Source organism: Myotis yumanensis, unplaced genomic scaffold (assembly GCF_028538775.1).
Source record: "Myotis yumanensis isolate MYYU_CA2020_CCGP unplaced genomic scaffold, mMyoYum1.0.hap1 SCAF_7, whole genome shotgun sequence".
NCBI classification, from domain to species: domain Eukaryota; kingdom Metazoa; phylum Chordata; class Mammalia; order Chiroptera; family Vespertilionidae; genus Myotis; species Myotis yumanensis.
The window spans coordinates 40040923-40046922 of record NW_027223758.1 but is presented as its reverse complement, the minus strand read 5'-3'; the positions used below and the strand labels follow the sequence as shown (position 1 = coordinate 40046922).

General features: G+C 45.4%; 1 protein-coding gene across 10 annotated transcripts in view; it reads left to right on the top strand.

Annotated features, from left to right (window-relative positions):
- Positions 1-4022: 4022 nt before the first annotated feature.
- Positions 4023-6000, top strand: part of TCF4 (transcription factor 4) — a 339169-nt gene continuing 337191 nt past the window's right edge. For 6 of the 10 annotated variants that reach the window (XM_070420329.1, XM_070420326.1, XM_070420330.1 and 3 more), the window contains exon 1: positions 5666-5766. The gene's annotated coding sequence lies outside the window, so the exon portion shown is untranslated. Of the gene's footprint in view, positions 4523-5227; positions 5350-5665; positions 5767-6000 lie in introns of those variants that run through there. The other 4 variants (XM_070420331.1, XM_070420346.1, XM_070420323.1 and 1 more) reach the window with 2 other exon arrangements.

Here is a 6000-nt window from a genome sequence, read left to right as displayed (position 1 = left end):
ATCAAGACTGCCCTTGACATTTATATCATTTTGATTTGTTTGCCTACATTTTTTGCTCAGGTCTTGAGAGATTAGCTGCCAACACAAGGTAGACACTCAAAAAATATTTGCTGAATTTTGGGATGAATTTCTAAAAGATCATCAAAGATCTTATTTTTTTTGTGTTTATGGTTTTGTCTGCTTATTTATTTTAACATGGTCAGGCTTGGGGGAGAGCAAACGGAATGAAATTTGAAGGAGAACTGTATGGCATTCTGGAATGGCACTCAGTGACTGGAAGGCTACTTCTGGCTGTGTAACTCATTAGTGACATGACCTTGGACAAGACATCCCACTTGAGCCTTGACATCTTCAACTAAAATGAAGGGTTTGGTCCAAGTACCCTGCAATGTCTGTTCTTTGCTGTGACTCATTGGGTTTCAATATTTGCCACTCCTTCCACACTCCCATGAAAGAATTGTTGTCTTTAGGCATCAACTTAGTTTATGTGAGAATGTTACCTTACATTTGGTAGGACTTTGTCATTTTCAGAGTCCTCTCATCTCCACTATCTCATTTGATTTTAACCAGCCACATAAAGTATTGAAGATATTAATTATTTTATATCTCACAAAATGTTAAACTTGCCTAAGGCCATAATGCAGTACAAAAGGGAATGACACTTGTATATCCTGACTATGTGTGGCACACTTAATTGGATAGAATCTGTTCAATGTAGAAGTGGAACAAATTTTTAACCACTAGAGTAGTGGTAACTACTTTTTTTTTTTTTTTTAATATTATGGACTGTTTTTGAAATGCTGAAATCCAAAGCATCTTTTTTTCCCCCCAATTAAACACTTGACTAGAAGTTGTGATGGTCAGAAAAATACTCAAGTTAACACAGTTAGAGAAAGGCAGCACAGCAGGAATCAACTATCATATGGTCAGGAGGCAAGGTGGTCTTCTTAATAATTGAAAAAGTATCCCAAGGTTGCAGGATATACCAAGGTTGCAGGTTCAATCCTTGGTCAGGGCATATATAAGAAGCAACCAATGAATGCATAATAAGTGGAACAACAAAATGATGTTTGTTTTTCTCCCTTTCTCTCTCTCTAAAAAAGCCAATAACTAATTAAAAATTTTTTTTTAAAGGAAAAAGTATCCAGAAGCATTTCTTCCTAGGACTGAATTGTCCTGGGAACTTCCAAAACCATTCTGTTTTATCTGAAGAGCAGTGTCCTCTGCTTACTCTTGGTTCTTGTATCCGCATAACCATGGGTCTCACGTGGATTGGCTTCCTGGCACTAGCTCTGGCCAGCTGACCCCAACATGTCAGATCCATCACTTACCATAGACTCGTATTTATTTATATTTAAAAAAATATTTTTATTGATTTCAGAAAGAGGAAGGGAGAGGGAGAGACAGAAACAACAATGATGAGGATCATTGATCGGCCCGCCTCCAGCATGCCCCACACTGGAGACAGAGCCTGCAACCCAGGCATGTTCCCTGACCAGGAATCCAACCGTGACCTTCTGGTTCATAGGTCAATGCTCAACTATTGAGCCACACCAGCCAGGCAAGACTCTTTTAGTTCCTGTGGTTCAATCAGCTGTAGCTGGTGGGGCTCGGACTCGTGTGGCACTCACATCAAGTTCTACCTCTATATCAGGATTATGGAGAGGTTTCTAGGGAAGGTAGTCTAGATGGAGCAGGAATCCCAAAACATGTCTATTACATTTTCCTTTATAAAGTTTCACATAATTCTATTGACTTTGTTTCTAGGGCGACTCCCATCTTTATAAGTATACCTATTCTTCTGATAGTTCATTAGACAAACACCCAAATTTGCTCCTTACTTTAAAATAAGAAACGTAGTTTCGTGGTTTTCTGATCGTAGAATGCAGTTAAAAAAAAATCACTAGCCATCAATTGGGTGCTTTAGGTTCCAGACCTGATCCTATCATTGATTTCTGGACAGATCATTTATTTCCCCCTGAAATTCAGGAGAAGGGTTGTGTGTTAAAATCTAAAAAGTAGAAGGAATTTTATGGGATTATTTCATCTAGCCTCTGCATTTTTCTGTAAAAGACAATGACGTCAAGCTTTAGGTCACAGAGCTGATTAAAGAGGTTGAGCCAGTGGGATATTTCTCCTAAACAAACATTTATGGTCTTTTTATTACATCATCTCAGTAGAGCCTGTAGAGGCTTACGCTGAGAATCAGAGATAATGCTTTTGATTGATAATGCAGCATAAAGTAGTGTCTAAATGTAAAAATGTTATTTTAAGATGAGAACATGGAAAGAAACCAGAACACAGGAATCTTCCCAATGTGTCAACAGACAGGAAACAAAGTATAAATGCCCTAATTCTTGTTCCCTAAAAACTTACATATAAACAAAAGATCTTGAAAATTAATCTTCCACCAAACTATATCAGAAAATGGAGATTAGGACATTCCTGCTGCCAGACAGTATAAGGATATAGTTGGATGTTGACTCTGATCATAGATGGCTTGGCTTCAAAGGTGGGCTCTATTAATATAAAGTTGTATAATTTAGGTTTTTTTTTAAATCACATGTTAAACTGCTCTGGATTAAGCTACTCAACATTATGTGAACAAAAGGTCGCTGCCACCACTTTAATGCCAACAGGTGTCCAATCTAGGGTGCAGAAAGAAAATAAACTATTCAAAAATTCAGTTTCCAAACTGGGAAAGCAGCCTCAGTAGGAAACCAAAAGTGCATTCCATGGAGATGAAGGTGAGTCCACTCTTTAGAAAGTCCCACCCTAGTCCCTGATTGGTCCATTTTTAAGCAAATGAGGATTCCAAGTTTGCACAGTCTGATTGGTCCAAATAACCTTGTCCTTTGGTTGGTCAGGATAGCATATTCTGAATAGTCTTTTAGGAGCTGCTCTGATTGGTCAGTAAAGATGCAAATGAGGGTATAACTATCATTCTGATTGGATGGGGCATCTGTCAGCCCATTGGTTGATACAGATACAGGGATTCCTTTATAAGGTTGGACTCAGCCTGCAGGAATACAGTGCAGGAAGGACGCTACCAACTCAGTCTGTGGCTGTCCCTGAAATGCATAGCGTGTGAGAGTTCTCTGTCAGCAACTGCTAGAGATTTCGGGCCAAATTAACTGTAAGAAAAACCTCCCCTGAAAATCCGATGGACTAGATTAGAGCTATCAGTTGGTTTAGCAAGGAATTATAGATAGAAAGGAATGATTTTAGTGGTTGCTCCATCTTTAACTTTATTCTTTTCATTCTTAGGAACTCTTAAAGTGGGTATTCTTTGCATTTCACAGGCTAGAAAACACACTAGAGACGGTAATTGCTTGGCAAGAACTAGAAGTTGATTCAGTAGTGCTTCCTGGTACAAACTCAATCTGAGTCCACAACGCAGTGAATAAAGGTCTTTCCCAAGTGGAGGCTTCCGAGCCCTGCAAAGTCCTCACTTTCCCCGGGGCCCGGAGGGAGAGAGTGTGTGGGTGGCGCAGGGGGTGAGGACCCACATGCCTCTTCAGGCCCAGGAGCTACAGCGTGGCTCAGGGGACTTTTCCCAGGACGCGCAGGTCTCCCGAAGTCAGGTCGGGTTTCACGCGGCCAGAGCACCGGGCTGGAGGCTTCCCCCGTCGGGGAGGCGGGCGCGGCCTCCGTGGAGCCCCCCTCCGGGTGAGCCAGGGGAGCTGACTCCCTTGGAAGTCTGGGTTTCAGTCCTTAATTTATAAACTCCACTTCTGAGTGAACGGAAGGCCCAGGAAGGGGACCAAGAAGAAGCACGGAGGGACGAGGGGCCGGCTCACGGCCCCGGCCTCGGGAGCCCTCGCATTTCGGCCCCCGGCGCGACGCCCGCCCCCCGGTTCGAGAGGAGGCGTGGCCCGCAGGAGCCGCCATCTTGGGCGCCGCTCTAGGCGCGGTGTTTACCTCTCGATGGTCTCCCGCTCCCGCCCCGCCCTCCCGAGTCATTGTCTGGAGGAGCAGCCGCGGCCGCGGCGCCTTCTCTTTATAAGCCCGCAGTGCCCGGATGTGAATGGATTACAATGTATCTTTCAGGGGAACCTATTATCATCAATGTGACTCCACTGGGGAGTCCATGGTGATGGTGATGAGGAGGAGGAGGAGGATGATGAGACACTTCTAAACTTGGAACAAGTTTAAGACTTGATGAGAGGAGAAGAGAAAAAACCCCACCACCACCAAGATTGGTTTGAGGAAAAATGATAACTATCCTGTATTGATTTTTTTTTTGTAAACAATAAGAAAAAGTTGTTGGATTTTTTTTTTTAATGATTTCTTTTTTGGGGGAGGGGATTTTGTTGCAGTTTTATGGTGGAAAATGCAAAAACCACAGCCAGGTGCATAGTCTTGTGTTCTGTGGATATCCCTGGAGCAGGACTGAGTGCCAGTTAAAGTACTTTTTTGGGGGACACACATGTGAGATACTAAGTACTTGCAGAAGATTTTTGTTTCTCTTTTTAAAGTCACTTTCCTTGGAATATTGTGAGCATATTTGTGGCCATTTAAGGTAACGTTACAATTTGCTGTCAGAGTAAACTGTTATTGAATTTAATTTTTAAAATATCGATCCCAATGTTTTATTAAAACAAAAGGAACCTATTAAATAATTGCCAATGGGAAAAAAATGTGTGCATGTTGTGTATGTATTCCCACATATAGCAATAAAGGGTTTTGCAGAATGTGTATTTTAACACGTTACAATTGCGTATGTTGCATATACTGGATAAAGCACGCTTGCAATTCTGAACCGATAGGATTAGGAAGCTTAATTTCTATCCTAAAAAAGTGATGTAGAAAAGTATGTTTTAAGAGCATGCAGGGCCTGTAATGGTAAATGCTGAAATTAAAAACTTACAGTGCTGGCGAACGGGGACCTAGCGTGCCTAGGAACTCAAGTGTAAAAACAAAACAACATCCCCCTTCAAAAAATTGCCTCTTTTTTTTTTTTTTCCCCTTTTTGGCAAAGTTTGCAGCTATACTATTTTGTGACTTAAAAGGGAGGGGAAAGAAAGTATGCAATTAAGGCTTCGCCCCCAACGCAAAACTACTGAAATGAGAATCCCCCCAGCAAACGGTGGCTCGGTTTATAGATGGAAAAGAAAAATATCGTTCCTCTTGGCCAAGTCTTTTTGCATCACGTGTATTTGCAGCCTAGTATAAACTTGCTTTGCCGTGTGTAGACGTGTGAGTGAGAGGGGACGGGAGTCGGGGAAAGAAAGAAGTGCGGAGACGTAAACTCGAATACATTTCAAAGTGCCTCCGAGGGCAGAAACGGGCAAAACCCGTACACTGTTCAGTCTTCAGTTCGTAATTGACGATCTGAGGGGCGATGAGGTGCTCGATGGATTTTCGTTTGTGTTTCTTCGCGAGGCGGGGGAGGTGTTGAGATTCTTTTTTTTTTTCCAGCGGGGGGTGGGGGGGGGTGCATCCCAACCAGCCCGATCCGCGGGAGCCGCGTCTCCCCGGAGCCCCCCCACCCATTTCTTTGCTGAACTTGCAATTCCGTGCGCCTCGGCGTGTTCCCCCTCCCCCCTTCCCTCGTCCCCTCCCCTCCCCGGAGAAGAGAGTTGGTGTTAAGAGTCAGGGATCTTGGCTGTGTGTCTGCGGATCGGTAGTGGCGGCGGCGGCGGCGGCGGCGGGGCAGGAGCAGGAGCGGCGGGGAAGGAGGCGGTGGCGGCGGCGGCCGTGGTTAGACATGAACGCCGCCTCGGCGCCGGCGCTGCACCGGGAGCCCCTTCTCGCGCGCGGGCGGTAGGTACCGGCCCCGGCGGGCTCGGCGGGGCTGCTGCGCCAGGAAGGCGCGGGGCTCGGGCTGGGCGGCCCCGCACGCGGCTCCGCGCCTCCCGTGCCGCGGGCTCCTGGCTCCCGGCGCTCCCAGCAGAGACACCCCTTCCCCTCCCGCGCCTCTTCCCTCCCCCTCGCCGCGGCCCCCCTCCCCGCCTCCCCTCCCCAGCCCTGCCGCTCGGAGGGACGGAGGACTTTGCC